Genomic DNA, 17,104 nt, shown 5'->3' with positions numbered 1-17,104 from the left:
GAGGTGCATGCTTTGGGTTAACTTTTTTATTTTAGTTAAAGATCATAGTTTTATAATTTGGAATCAATTGCTATTGCTTTTATTGATAGTATTACGTTATTTGGACTAGATTCGAGCCTTCCAAGAGTTGATACGCGCCGGAAAGGCTTGTTAAGGGAGTAAATTGGCTTGCTTGAGGTAAGTATCTTATCTAAACTTGGTTAAGACATTAGTTGCCTGAATTATTTGTGATAGCTACGTGTTATGGGCTGTGTATATGTGTGTGGTTGAGCCTATTCGTGCACCGTGGGTACTATTTTCATGATCGGGATAGTGCTTAGGCTACGACATGCCTTAAAATGATTGTTAAGCTCAAAGTTGACATTTTTCTCCTATTTGTACCCCTCTGTGAGCTATTTGTACTATATTTGAGATTTTGTTAAGGCTATTCTTCCGTTTGAACCTGATAAACTGCTAATTTATGATGGAAATTGTATGTTCTAGCTATGATAGCACACATTGCACATGGCTACACTATAGTATATTATTTATACCAGCCCAGACCTGCATATTTACATTCTCTGTGTTATGAGCTGGACTGGTAGCTTGTGACCACGCCGGCCGGATTGTGATTATTAGCTCGTGAGTTGCCCGTGAAGCACGTGAATTGTCTATATAGTTGATTCTATTAGCACGTGAGTTGTCCGTGCAATATGTGAGTTGTCTGTGCAGTACGTGAGTTGTCCATGCGGATCTAGTTATAGATATTATTAGCATATAAGTTGTCCGTGCAACATGTGAGTTGTTCGTGCAGCATATGGATACGGATCCATCCCCCCGGTCACTCTATCATGTTTCTCTCTTGATGGCCTACACGCGGATAATGACGAAAACTGATCAGTGGTTTGGTATGGTATTGGAAAGATTGAGGAACTCTTGCTAGTGTTTCTTTGGATTTTGCATTTCATCTTTCCTTGCAATTTCCGTTGATTATTTACCTGATTTAACTACATTTCATCTGTATATGCCGAACATTGACTGAGCAAAATATTTGAGGAACTATACACATACACACACAGATGCTTTTTCCTGTGCTTTATGACTTGATTTCATTATTGTTCTGTACTTGTTAAAAAGGTGAAGCTGTACAGTTGATAGCTAGCATCATTTATAATTCGTGCTTCTTTTACCTTGTCGAGGTTAGCTATGATACTTATTGAGTACATTTGGTCGGTTTTACTCATACTACACTCTACACTTGGTGCTAGCACCTGCTCGGAGACTTTGAGGTAGCTTCTACGACGCACGCAGACCTTGATTCTCCTTTCTTTTATTTTCTTCAATATTGTTCTACTATTTAGACAGTTACACTAAAGTTTATTTTATGTTGAGATATTATAATGCTCATGTACTCGTTAACACCAGGTGTTGAGATGGTTGTAGTAGAGTTTCAGTTATTTTATCAGATATTTATGAGATTTTCTATTATTGAGATTATTAAACCTGTTTTATTCAAATGTTTAGTTGTTATGTGATTGTCGACTTGCCTAGTAAGTGTATTAGGCGCCATCAAGACGGGTTAAGATTTTGGGTCATGACAAGTTGATATCAGAGCACTAGGTTACTTAGGTCTTACAAGTCATGAGCGGGTTTAGTAGAGTCTTGCGGATCGGTAGGAAGACGTCTGCACTTATCTTACAAAGTCTACCAAACTGTTAGGAAACCTCACTTTCTTGTATTCTTATCGTGCAAATTTGTTAGTTCCAGAATCTGAATTTCGATTCTTCTATTCTCTCACAGATGGTAAAGATACATGTGACCATATCAAGCGGACGGCTACTAGTACCACCACCTAGGGCTGCGAAAGTTTGGGGCCGCGGTAGAGGCCGAGGTATGGCTCGTACTGCAGCTAGAGCAGCACCCGTGGAGCCACTAGTTGCTCCAGCTCAGGAGCTGGTACCAGATGTGGTAAAGCTAATAGGACCAGCTTAGGCACTAGCTGTGCCCATTGTGTTTCCAGGCCTTCAGGAGGCTTCGGCCCAGATTTTGACTGTATGCACGAGCGTTGCTCAAGCAGTCTCAGTTTTAGCTGCACCAACCACTTCTCAGGCCAGGGGAGGTGCTCAAACTCCCACCGCCCATATTCTAGAGCAGGTAGATCAGGGACTTCAGACACCGGTGGTACTACCAGCTCAGTCGGTTGCTGCTGCTCAGGCCTAAGTTAGCCCATATATGATTGATGAGAAGCAGAAGAGACTGGAGCGGTTTGGGAGGCTTAAGCCTTTAGAGTTCAATGGATCAGAGTCGGAGGATGCTTAGGATTTTATTGACTGGTGTCAGCGTATTCTTTGCAGTACGAGTATTTTTGACAGTAGTGGGGTTTCATTCACTAATTTTAAGCTGACTGGGGAAGCCTACCGATGATGCTAGGCTTATGAGTTAAGCAGACCAGCCGATGTAGCAACACTTACAAGGCATGAGTTCTTAGTTCTTTTCTTATAGAAGTTTGTCCCACAGACTCGTAGAGAGGAGTTGCGTAAGCAGTTTGAGAAGCTACTCCAAGAGGGTATGACAACGACTCAGTATGAGATGAGGTTTTTATAGTTGACACGTCAAGCGATATGGTTGGTTCCTACTGAGAGGGAGAGGATTAGGAGGTTCATTGATGGCCTCAACTATGGGTTACATTTTATCATTACTCGGGAGATTGTGATAGGTGCGAGGTTTGATGAGGTGGTTGATATTTCTAAACGCCTAGAGTTAGTTCACAGTAAGAAGCATGAGGAGAGAGAGGCCAAAAGGCCTCGTATTTCAGGTGGTTTCAGCAGTTCCTCATCTGGAGGGCAGTCCCATCACAACAGGGTTCGTCCTTATAGACACGTTCAAATAGTTCACCATGTTCCTCGTGGTTCTTCATTTAGCCACAATTCCTATAGTTCACGCCCAGCTCAGTCATCATTCAGTGCATTACCAGCAAACAATTCTTACCATGCTTTATCTGTCCAGGGTTCCATAGGCAGTTCTTCGAGTTATCAAGTTCAACAGCCTGTCAGGAAGGATTGCTATGAGTGCGAAGACTTAAGTCATCTCAAGAGAGATTTCCCTAGACTATTGAGAAGGGTTCCCCAGTAGAGATTTCAGCTTATGATTCCAGCACTAGCAGCTACACCACTCGCACAGCTAGCTCGGGGTAGGGCCCAGTCAACTCAAGGCTACCTTAGATGGGGAGGTCGATCAGGTGGTGGTTAGGCCTATTGCTATGTATTTCCAGCCAGGCCAGATGCAGTTACCTCTGATGCCGTGATCATAGGTATTGTTTTAGTGTGCCACAAGGATGCTTCCATATTATTTTGACCCTGCTTCTACGTATTCATATGTATCGTCGTACTTTGTTCTTTATTTTGATATGCCCAGTGATTCCTTAGTTACACATGTTCATGTATTAATGCTGGTGGGTGATTCTATTATTGTGGACCGTGTATATCGGTTGTATGTGGTAACTATTGGGGGATTAGAGACGAGAGTTGATCTTTTACTTCTTAGTATGGTTGATTTTGACATGATTTTAGGTATGGATTAGTTGTCACCATGTCACGTTATTCTTGATTGTCACACTAAGACTATGACGTTGGCGATGCTGAGTTTTCCTAGGGTTGAGTGGAGGGGTTCTCTAAACTATGTTCCCGGTAGAGTGATTTCATATTTGAAGGCCCAATGGATGGTTGGGAATGGATGTTTGGCATATTTGGCCTTTGTGAGAGATGTTGGTGCGATACTCCTACTATTGAGTCCGTTCCGGTAGTGAGAGTCTTTCCGAATGTGTTTTCTGCTGACCTGTCGGGCATGCCACTCGATAGGAACATTGATTTTGGTATTAACTTGGTACCGACACTCAGCCCATATCTATTCCTCCATATCGTATGGCACCAGCAGAGCTGAAGGAATTGAAGAACAACTTGAAGAGATACTTGATAAGGTATTCATTAGGACTAATGTGTCTCCTTGGGGTGCACCAGCTCTGTTTGTGAAGAAGAAGGATGGTACTATGTGGATGTGCATTGATTACATGCAGTTGAACAAACAATTAAGAACAAGTATCCTTTTTTTAGCAAATATACCACTAGCCTGGATGCCTAGTGACTAATATATAAATAATAGTCCAAAACTGAAATCCAATGTTTATAATTTGTCCAAAATACAAAGCTAAAGGATTTAAAGCTAAAGTTAGCTACACTATGAAACCTAACTATTACAAGTGATAAGATAGACAACTCCCAATATATGGTGATAAGTATATCCACAAGCCAAGCGCAAAACCTCAATGTAGCACCTCCAAAGCTCTTACCAGGCGCCAAGTTCTACATTCCATAGGGACAAATGCAAATGTGAATCTCCAAGAAACACCATTAAATTCTGGGGCTGACCAAGCATCCAAGAAGTATGCATATTCCAACATCCATAGTCTGAACATCAGACTACAATATGAGAATATTCATCCTCTCTATGTCAATGACACACGTAGAGAAGTAGCCTTTCTTCTGAATCAAAGGATGAACAATGAGCTGCCAGTAGCAACCTGTATGTAGGCTGCATTTCATACATTTCAGTCAACCAAAATGCACTGCCATAACACCTCCAGAATGGGCATGTTAACATGCCAATATCCAAAAGAGTTGTGAATATAAATTTTTGCTGGTGGTTGATTGTTTAAATCTTTTGAAAAGTTCCACGGGAATTTACTCCCCTTATATCCAACAATGAGCTTAATATCATTAGGAGGTGTAAAAGATCAAATTTGAAGGTATTTATGGATGCTTCTAGTAATTTGAGGGATAGCAACAATTTCTACCTCTTTTGGGCAATAATTCTGTTGGGTTTTTTTGGGCCTTTTCCTTCCTATGTAGATTAAAAGATATCTTTTTGGACCTAGCCTATTTTGCCCTATAACCTACTAATATCAAGACATATTAATATGACCTATTTTAGGTTTGAAATAGAAAAAGAGATAAAACATAAGTGTACATCCATGTTTGAAGCCTTGTGTGAGAGAACTTTTGTAACTTTTTTTTGATTCATTTGGTGGAGCTTTGAGGACCTTTGGTCTCGTAATTTTTACTCTTCACATTAAAGAGGTTTTCCAAGTAAATGTTCATGTTTCTGTGTTTGATTATTTAACCTTACCATATTCGTGTTAGTTGATATACTTGCTGCCTATATATGTTTTTGCTTGAATTTGTTTATCTTCTCTTGGTTCAAATAGATTGGAGAAGTTAGATTAGGGTATTATTTTGTTGTTGCCTTGTCATTCACATTGTTTGTTCCTTATTTTTTCTAACAAAGTGATATCAGAGCATTGTGATTATATTGATTGGTAATATTTTTATTTGAATGGTGCTAGTCAAATATGTGCAAAATAGTTTGTATAAATGTTAGTAATTATCACCTTTGGAAAGTCAAGTTAAAAGATCTTCTACTTGTTAAGAAAATGCATTTACCTTTGTTTGCTTCCAACAAACCTGAATTTATGTCTGACAGAGATTGAGAATTTGAGCACCTACATGTTTGTGGTTATATTAAAAAATGGGTTGAAGATAACGTGTATAATCATATTGTGAATAAGACACATGCTAGAAGTTTGTGGGAAAAGCTCGAGACACTTTATGCTTCGAAGACTAGCAATAACATATTATTCCTGCTAAAACAATTGATGAGTATTAGATGTTGATACTCAATTTTGCCCTCATATTTTATAAAGTATTCCATATACTTTTAAAATATGATTTATGCATTATTACCCAATTTACAAGAGTCATATACTTATTTTTATAATTTTCTATAATTTTTAAAACTTTAAAATTGATTTTCATGCATTTAATTTGTTCAAATATTTATAAATTATTCCTTTAAATTATTTTAGGGTAATTTAATCATCCAATTTATCATTTTATACCCACATGCATATTATAATATTTCATCGCATTTTGTACATAATTATGTATTTCCATTTTATCTATAATAGTTAAATAATAGCCTATATTCTATACATAATTGTATTTATTATAATATTTATGATAAAATAGAATTTTTAAAATATATTTATAATATTAAGCTATTAGTTTCAAGCATTTTACTGAATAAATAATATTTTTATTTCTTATTAGTCATTTCTAGAATTTAATTTTTTTTATAAAATTCATGTATTTAATTTGTAGCCCAATTTTAAGCTAATTTGGACCAAAACCAAACCCAATAACACCTAGCCTATCTCTTTACCCATCTGAACCCCAAACCAAACGACCATTTACTATTCCCAATCGCGACCCGTTGAATAAGTTGCCCCGCTTCCCCTTCGATCATGGCCATTGATCTTAAATGATCAACAGTCCATAATAAACCCCTCATTCTCCTTATATTCTTCACCCCTAACCCTAGAGACCCACTTTCTCCCTTCACCGCCTCTGTGTTCTCTCATCCTCTCCTTCTCTCTGGAGAACCCTAGCCGCCTCCCCCTTAAATCACTCTCCTACTCCCGTTGATAATGGGATTTCTTCATTATTTGCTTACCATATCTATATTCCTCCGCTACTGGTCACACGTTTGTGGTATTACCTAGGTACTTGCCCAATTTTGGCAAGTACCATCTCCTAGATCGGACTGGATCGGCCTCAATCTTTAAGATTTGGATAGCATTTCGTCCATATTCATGAAGAATGGCTTGATTCCTCACACCAGTTGTCTGATTTCAAGCATTAAACCCTAACTAGGGTTTGAAATTTGATTTCTTTCCTTACCAGTTACTTTACTGATTGCATGTATATTTTTCTTTCCTTGTTTATGTTTGCTTAATTTCTTTCTATATTTACTCTATTTAACTATTATAAAAATCCCTCCCCTAATTCCCTTAAACAGACCTTAATGACTACTGTTACTCTCTCACTCTCACTTGTCCTATACTACTCTGAAACTTAATTTCTTGGCCGGCTGAAAGCCAAGGCCACCTGAATTTGATTATTGGACCTTTCTCAGTGTGAGCACTGCCCGGGGTTCATCAAAAAACCCTAGAGGAACGCTAACGCACTGAGATTCTTGGGATGTACTACTCATCTTGCCATTGACGATTGAGATATTGGTGAAATTATTCTTCTTGTTTACTTGTTTGTCAATCGGTAACTGGCAAGTCCTTTGGTCTTCACAATTTCATCTTTTCTTTGTGTTCATGAACTTTTTTTGAACCAACGTGTTACCATGCTATCTCTGTTTACAACCCTATTTGCTTTAGAGTTAATTTGTGATTCTAAACTTTTTCTAACACTAGAACTTGCCTAATTTTTAACCCTAATTCTGGATTTCTTAAGCATGTTTAGCTTAATTTTCTATATGTTTGCGAGTACTTATGTCTACTGCCTGCTATGATCCCATCTTCCTACCTTATTTAAGACTCTTGTGAGGAACCACCTCATTGCCCTAAATGTGTTCGTATACATTGTTTCCATTAGGTCATTCATGTGTAACTTGTTAACTTCTTCAATGATCATGTAATTTCTGAATGTCATTACTGCATAAATCTCTAAAACAAGTATGACATATTTTCTCTAATTCTAATGTTTGCTATTTGACCTGCTCAATTTTGTGTTTCTAAGTATTGCCCAAGGCTTTCTAGGGTAAACCTCAATGTATAGTCTCTTCCTATATATGATCAAGTGGCACTAGGCTTGATACAATCTTGGTTGACCTAGGGTTGATATTTTGTCATGACCCGGATTTCCTACCCTCGGGAGTCGTGATGGTGCCTACTCGTGAAAGCTAGGCAAGCTGCGTATTATAGAATTACTAAGTCTTTTATTTAGCCCTTTTAACAATTTAAATTAGCATGCGATCAACAGTGAAATATTAACGATAAATACAAGCGGAAGACGTAATATGATAACTTAGCTAAAACCAGTACGACAATACCAACATGCATCTCTACCCGGAATCCGGTGTCACAATATCACGGACCAACTACGAATACTTCATACAAATGTCTGGAAAGAAAGGTACAATCTATCTCTGAAGTAAATTAAAACAGAATACATATGAAGATAGAAGAGAACACCGGGCCTACGGACGCCTGCAGGACTACCTCGGGATCTCTGACTGGACTGAAGGCAGCTACCCAAAGCTACAGTCCAAAAGCTGCCACTCCGGGATCTGCACATAGTACAGAGTGTAGTATCAGCACAACCGACCCCATGTGCTGGTAAGTGCCTAGCCTAACTCCGGTGAAGTAGTGACGAGGCTAGGACCAGATTACCAGATAAACCTGTGCAGTTATATAATATACATCGGAAAATAAAACAGGAATAAACAAGTAAAGATGGGAGGGGGTACATGCTGTGGGGGAATATCACTACTAACAGTAAATTAAGAGAAAGGCATAAGGGCAATCTAGAATTTACAGCGAAATAATAAGGAACTCGTAACCAATCCATAAACACTTTGTATTCTCAATTGTTATGGCGCGCAACCTGATCCCAAATCATAATAACAATGTTGTGGCGTGCAACCCGATCCCTATTATTTATCACTGTTGTGGCGTGCAACTCGATCCCAAAAAATAATAACACTGTTGCGGCGTACAACCCATTCCCTATTATTTATTACTGTTGCGGCGTGCAACCCGATCCCTATTATTTATCACTGTTTCGGCGTGCAACCCGATCCAATTATATAATATTGTTGCGACACGCAACCCGATCCACATATATGGTTCAACACTAATCACAACAAGAGTCCCAGTAAGGGATCAATAAAGAAACAACACTATCCCAACAAAGGAATCGACAGTATAAGTAAATACGTCCTAGCAAGGGAAAATCAGCTATAACCAAACTTGTTCCAACATCTAACTACCTCAACTAGCACCAATACTCAATCATAAGTAATTCCCACGAGAATAATCATAATCCTTGCTCAACACAGAGAATCAACAACTTAGGCATTTGTAGTATTTATTAAGAACACAACCAATTTCAATTTAAGACTCACGGTCATGCTTGACACCAACGTATAGATACTCGTCACCATGCCTATACGTCGTACTCAACAAGTAACATGTAGCAAATAGGACACAACTCCTAATCCCTCAAGCTAAGGCTAGACCAAACACTTACCTCGATGCCACGAACACAATTCAAGTCTCTACTATCGCTTTACCTCTTAATTCCACCACCAATTCGCTCGTATCTAGCCACATGTTACCAAATTACATCATAAATGCTAAATGAATCAATGCTAATGCATGAAAATAAGTTTTCTAAAGTTTTACCAAAAAAGTCAAAAATCGCCCCCGGCCCACATTGTCAAAACCCGAGGTTCGAACCAAAACCCGATTACCCATTCCCCCACGAACCCAAATATATAATTTGTTTTGAAAGCAGACCTCAAATCGAGGTCCAAATCCCCAATTTTCGAAAAACCTATGTTCTACCCAAAACACCCAATTTCCTCCATGAAAATCATTGATTTTGAGTTGAAATCATGTGAAAAGATGTCAAAGATCGAAGAAAACTAGTTAGAAATCACTTACAATCGATTAAGAAGAGAAGTTGCCTTTGAAAAATCGCCTTAGAGAGTTTATGTTTTGAGAAGATGTGAAAAATGGTTGAAAATGCATCTAAGTTATGAACTTACAGGTTGCAGGTATCGCTATTGCGATCAGGATGCGCAATTGCGATCCCAGGCTCTGCTAAGATCGCATTTGCAAAGGAATTTTCGCATTTGCGAAGTCTGAATTGCGAACAAACTATTGCATTTGCGATAACAGGCCCAAATGGGGAGCATTGTATTTGCGAAGGAAAATCTTGCATTTGTGGGGAGGGGCTGGCCTGGGCTGTTTCGCGTTTGCGACTCAGCGCTCGCATTTGCGAGATGCGAAGCCTACAGGCCTGCAATGAAACAGCTGAAGCCTGTAATTTTTCAAGTCTAAAATCCACTCCATGACCTATCCAAATCTCACCCGAGCCCTCGAGGCTCCAAACCAAACATGCACACCAACCTAAAAACATTATACGGACTCGCTCGTGCATTCAAATCACTAAAATGACATCAACAACTATGAATTTAGCATCAAAATCATGCAATTCCTTAAGAACTTCAAATTTTCCAATTTTCTCAAATACAATCCGATTCACGTCATTTCAAGTTCGTTTCTTACCAAATTTCACAGACTCATCTTAAATCACATATAAGACATGTACCGGGCTTCGGAACCAAAATACGGGCCCAATATATACCAATGGTTTCAAACATAAATTCTCTTCTTTACTTCATAATTAATTTAGCAAAATAATTTCTTTCAAAAATTTATTTCTCGGGCTTGGGACCCCGGAATTCGATTCCGGGCATACGCCCAAGTCCCATATTTTCCTACGGACCCTTCGGGACCGTCAAATCACGGGTCCGAGTCCGTTTACCCAAAATATTGACCAAAGTCAACTTAATTCATTTTAAAGTCAAAATTCATCATTTTTCACAGATTTTCACATATTGGCTTTACGATTACGTGCCGGACTGCGCACGCAAATCGAGGTAAGACAGAAAGAGGTTTTTAAGGCCTCGAAATGCAGAATTTATTTTTAAAACAAGTGAAGGTCATCACATTCTCCACCTCTAAAACAACCGTTCGTCCTCGAATGGACATACAAAGGAGGTACCTGAATCGGGGAAAAGATGGGGATAATGGCTCCGCATATCGGACTCGGCCTCCCAGGTCGATGCATCAGCATGTTGACCTCTCCACTGAACACGAACAGAAGGAAAACTCTTCAATCTCAATTGACGAACCTGCCGGTCTAGAATAGCTACCGGCTCCTCCTCATAAGACAAATCCTTGTCCAACTGGACAGTTCTAAAATCTAACATGTGGGATGGATCGCCGTGATACTTCTGAAGCATGGACACATGAAACACTAGATGCACGGCTGATAAGCTCGGCGGCAACACAAGTCTATAAGCCACCTCTCCCACTCGATCAAGAATCTCAAATGGGCCAATGAACCTAGGGCTAAGCTTGCCCTTCTTCCCAAATCTCATCACGCCCTTTATAGGCCACACTCGAAGCAATACCCGCTCACCGACCATGAAAGCCAAATCACGAACCTTGCGGTCGGCATAACTCTTTTGCTTGGACTGAGCTGTACGAAGCCTATCCTGACCTTGTCCAAGGCATCCTGCACTAGATCTGTACCCAACAACCGAGCCTCTCCCAGCTCGAACCATCCAACCGATGACCGACATCGCCTACCATACAAAGCCTCATAAGGAGTCATCTGGATACTCGACTGGTAGCTGTTGTTGTAGGCAAACTCTGCTAAAGGCAAAAACCGATCCCACGAGCCTCCAAAGTCAATGACACAAGCTCGGAGCATACCTCCAAAATCTGAATGGTCCGCTCAGACTATCCGTCCATCTGAGGATGAAATGCTGTGCTGAACTCAACCTGTGTGCCCAGCTCTCGTTGAACTGCTCTACAGAAATGTGAGGTAAACCACGTACCTCGATCCGAAATGATAGACACGGGCACACCATGAAGACAAATAATCTCCCGAATATAGATCTCAGCTAACCTCTCGGAAGAATAGGAGACTACTATAGGAATGAAATGTGGTGACTTGGTCAACCTATAAACAATAACCCACACTGCGTCGAACTTCCTCTGAGTCCGTGGGAGTCCAAAAATGAAGTCCATAGTGATCCGCTCCCACTTCCACTCGAGAAGCTCAATCCTCTGAAACAAACCACCAGGCCTCTGATGCTCTTACTTAACCTGCTATCAATTCAAACACCGAGCTACATACGCAACGATATCCTTCTTCATCCTCTTCCACCAATAATGTTGCCACAAATCCTGGTACATCTTTGCGGCGCCCGGATGAATAGAGTACCGAGAACTATGGGCCTTCTCTAAAATCAACTCTCGGAGTCCATCCACATTAGGCAAAAAAACTCGACCCTGTAATCTCAGAACTCCATCATCTCCTAAGGTAACCTGCTTGGCACCTCCGTGTTGCACCGTGTCTCTGAGGACACACAAATGAGGATCATCATACTGCTGATCTCGGATACGCTCCAATAAAGAAGAACGAGCGACTGTGCAAGCTAACACACGACTGGGGTTAGAAACATCCAACCTCATGAACTGATTGGCCAAAACCTGAACATCCAAAGCAAGCGGTCTCTCACCGACTGGAATATAAGCAAGATTGCCCATACTGGCTGACTTCCTACTCAAAGAATCGGCCACCACATTGGCCTTTCTTGGATGATATAAAATGGTGATATCATAGTCCTTTAATAGCTCCAACCACCTTCTTTGCCTCAAATTTAGCTCCTTCTGCTTGAACAAATATTGCAGACTCTTGTGATCCGTGAATACCTCACATCCACGCCATACAGATAATGCCTCCAAATCTTCAATGCGTGAACAATGGCTACTAACTCCAAATCATGAACCGGACAGTTCTTCTCATAAATCTTCAACTGCCGTGATGCATAGGCAATGACCTTGCCATCCTGCATTAACACCGCACCAAGTCCAATACGAGATGCATCACAATAAACTGTATAAGGCCCTGAAACTGTGGGCAAAACGAACACTGGTGTTGTAGTCAAAGCTGTCTTGAGCTTTTGAAAGCTCGCTCACACTCGTCTGACCATCTGAACTAGGCCCCCTTCTGGGTCAACCTAGTCATCGGGGCTGCAATAGACGAAAACCCCTCCATAAACCAATGATAATAGCCTGCAAACCCTAAGAAAATCCGGATCTTTGTAGCTGATGCTGGTCTATGCTAGTTCTTGACTGCCTCAAGCTTCTTCAGATCAACCTGAATACCCTCTGCTGATACAACATGACCCAAGAATGCAACTAAACTCAATCAGAACTCACACTTCGAAAACTTGGCATACAACTGACTATCCTTCAGAGTCTGAAGAACCACTCTAAGATGCTGCTCGTGCTCCTCCCGGCTACGGGAATAGATCAAAATATCATCAATGAAGACTATCACGAACGAATCCAAGTAAGGCCTGAACACTCGGTTCATCAAATTCATAAAAGCTGCTGGGGCATTTGTCAATCCGTATGATATCATCAGGAACTCATAATGCCCGTACTGAGTGCGGAAAGCTGTCTTAGGGACATTGGATGCCCTAATCCTCGACTGATGGTAGCCAGATCTCAAGTCAATCTTCGAAAAACCTTGGCACCCTGAAGCTGATTAAACAAATCATCAATCCTCGGCAATGAATACTTATTCTTGATTGTAACCTTGTTCAACTGCTGATAATCAATACACATTCTCATCGATCCATCCTTCTTCTTAATAAACAACACCGGCGCACCCCAAGGCGAAACACTAGGTCTAATGAAACCTTTTTCAAGCAAGTCTTGCAACTGTTCCTTCAACTCTTTCAACTCTGGCGGGGCCATACGATACATCGGGATAGAAATGGGCTGAGTGCCCAGAGCCAAATCAATGCAGAAGTCAATATCCCTGTCGGGTGGCATACCCGGCTGGTCTGAAGGAAATACCTCAGGGAACTTACGAACAACAGGCACAAAATCAATAGAAGGAACCTCGACACTAGAATCACGAACATATGCCAAATAGGCCAAACACCCCTTCTCGACCATATGCCGAGCCTTCACATAAGAGATAACACTATAGGTACAATGACCAAGAGTCCCTCTCCACTCTAAAAGAGGTAAACCCGGCAAGACTAAGGTCATAGTCTTGGAATGACAGTCCAAGATAGCACAGTACGGTGATAACCAGTCCATCCCAAATATGACATCAAAATCAACCATGTCCAGAAGTAGCATATCTACACGAGTCTCAAGACCTCGAATCACAACTATACATGAATGATAGACTCGATCTACCATAATAGAATCACCCATCGATGTAGACACATAAACATGAGCACTCAAAGAATGACTAGGCATGACCAGATACGGTGCAAAATAAGATGACACATAGGAGTATGTAGACCCTAGATCAAATAAAACTGAAGCATCTCTGCCATAAACCAGAACGGTACCTGTGATAACTGCATTAGAAGCCTCAGCCTTAGGCCTGGCTGGAAGAGCATAACATCGGGGCTGGGCCCCACCACCCTGGACTACATCTTTGGAAGGCCTGCAGCTGGCTGGCCTCCACCTCTAACACCTCTACCTCCACCTCTAGCACCTCTACCCCAACCCCTAGCTAGTGGAGCGGGCGGCAAAACACCTGGTGCCTGAACCATAGCACGGGAACTCTAGGCGGCAAAACCGAATAACGAGGCCTCTTGTCACACCCCTGACCACCTCCCTGCGACAGAACCATCTCCACTCTTCTGGCCACATTGGCTGCCTCCTAGAAAGAAATCTCACTCCCGGCCTCCTTGGCCATCTAAAGTTGAATCGGCTGAATACGTCCCTTAATAAACCTCCTCACCCTCTCTCTCTCGGTGGGAAGTATGATAAGAGCATGACAGGCCAAGTCGATGAATCTGGTCTTATATTGAGTAACGGTCATAGAACCCTACTGGAGACGCTCAAATTGCCTCAGATAGGCCTCTCTCTGAGTGATGAGGAGAAACTTCTCCAGAAATAGCTAAGTAAACTGCTCCCAAGTCAAAGCTGGTGATCCGGCTGGTCTAGCCAAACACTAGTCTCTCCACCAAGTCTTGGCGAATCTAGATAACCGAAAAGTAGCAAAATTGACCCCATTGGTCTCCACTATCCCCATGTTCCTGAGAACCTCATGACAACTATCTAGATAATCTTGGGGATCCTCAGAAGATGCACCGCTGAAGGTAGTAGTGAAGAGCTTGGTGAACCTGTCCAATCTCCACAAAGCATCGGCAGAAATAGCTACTCCATCACCGGTCTGAGCTACCATACCCGACTGAACTGTTCCAACTGGCTGAGCTGCTGGAGTTTGAAACTGGGGATCCTTTTGCTCCGGAGTGCGAGTAGCAGGAGTCTAAGCTCCTCCTTCAGCCTAAGAGACGACTGGTGCTACAGGAAGTAAGCTTGCTAGGTGAAACTCTCCATAAGGCCCACTAGACTGACCAGAGCATCATGGAGTACTAGGGTAGCAATAAACCCCTCTGGGACCTGAGTTGGGCCCACCAGAACGGTCTAGGCTGAAACCTCATCATCAAAGTCAACCTGACGCCCCGCCGCCGGTGCTGCTGCTCTAGGCTGAGCTCTGCCCCTACCTTGGCCTCTAGCACGGCCTCGGCCTCTACCTCTAGCATGGCCTCGGCCTCTGCCCCTCGTAGGAGCTGCTGTTGGGGGCTCGAGCTACTGGTCGGTGGATGAAGAAGTGCGTGTTCTCGCCATCTGTGAAAGAACAGAGTAGAAATTCAATTAGCATTGAAAAACCAAACCGCACGCCAGGAAAGAATAAATGTGAAGTTTTTCCTAACTCTGTAGCCTCTAGGGGATAAATACAGATGTCTCCGTACCGATCCCTCAGACTCTACTAAGCTTGTCCGTGAATTGTGAGACCTATGTAACCTAGAGCTCTGATACCAACTTGTCACGACCCAAATTTCCCACCCTCGGGAGTTGTAATGGCGCCTACTCGTGAAAGCTAGGCAAGCCGCGTATTATAGAATCACTAACTCTTTTATTTAGTCCTTTTAACAATTTAAATTAGCATGTGATCAACAGTGAAATATTAACGATAAATAAATACAAGCGGAAGACGTAATCTGATAACTTAGCCAAAATCAGTACGACAATACCAACAAGCATCTCTACCCGGAATCCGGTGTCATAATATCACAGAGCAACTACGAATACTACATACAAATGTCTAGAAAGAAAGGTACAATCTGTCTCTGAAGTAAATGAAACAGAATACATATGAAGATAGAAGAGAACACCGGGCCTGCGGACGCCTGCAGGACTAACTCGGGATCTCTAACTGGACTGAAGGCAGCCACCCAAAGCTACGGTCCAAAAGCTGCCGCTCCCGGATCTGCACATAGTGCAGAGTGTAGTATCAGCACAACCGACCCCATGTGCTGGTAAGTGCCTGGCCTAACCCCGGTGAAGTAGTGACGAGGATAGGACCAGACTACCAGATAAACCTGTGCAGTTATATAATATGCAACGGAAAATAAAACAGGAATAAACAAGTAAAGATGGGAGGGGGTACTTGCTGCGGGGAAATATCACTACCAACAGTAAATTAAGAGAAATGCATAAGGGCAATCTAGAATTTACAGAGAAACAATAAGGAAATCGTAACCAATCAATAAACACTTTGTATTCTCAATTGTTGCGGCGCGCAACCTGATCCCAAAACATAATAACACTATTGCGGCGTGCAACCCGATCCCTATTATTTATCACTGTTGCGGCGTGAAACCCGATCCAATTATATTATTATTTCGGCGTGCAATCCGATCCAATTATATCGTTGGTGCGGCGTGCAACCCGATCCTAAAACATAATAACACTGTTGCGGCGTGCAACCCGATCCCTATTATTTATCACTATTGCAGCGTGCAACCCGATCCAATTATATTATTATTTCGGCATGCAACCCGATCCAATTATATCATTGTTGAGGCATGCAACATGATCCCAAAACATAATAACACTATTGCGGCGTGCAACCCGATCCCTATTATTTATCACTGTTTCGGCGTGCAACCCGATCCAATTATATAATATTGTTGCGACGCGCAACCCGATCCACATATATGGTTCAACACTAATCACAACAAGAGTCCCAGTAAGGGATCAATAAAGAAACAACACTATCCCAACAAAGGAATCGACAGTATAAGTAAATACGTCCTAGCAAGGGAAAATCAGCTATAACCAAACTTGTTCCAACATCTAACTACCTCAACTAGCACCAATACTCAATCATAAGTAATTCCCACGAGAATAATCATAATCCTTGCTCAACACAGAGAATCAACAACTTAGGCATTTGTAGTATTTATTATGAACACAACAATTTCAATTTAAGACTCACGGTCATGCTTGATACCAATGTATAGATACTCGTCATCATGCCTATACGTCGTACTCAACAAGTAACATGTAGCAAATAGGACACAACTCCTAATCCCTAAA

This window comes from Nicotiana sylvestris, chromosome 4 (assembly GCF_000393655.2).
Source record: "Nicotiana sylvestris chromosome 4, ASM39365v2, whole genome shotgun sequence".
NCBI classification, from domain to species: Eukaryota; Viridiplantae; Streptophyta; class Magnoliopsida; order Solanales; family Solanaceae; genus Nicotiana; species Nicotiana sylvestris.
The sequence above is the reverse complement of the archived record's forward strand: the minus strand, read 5'-3'. Positions refer to the sequence as shown.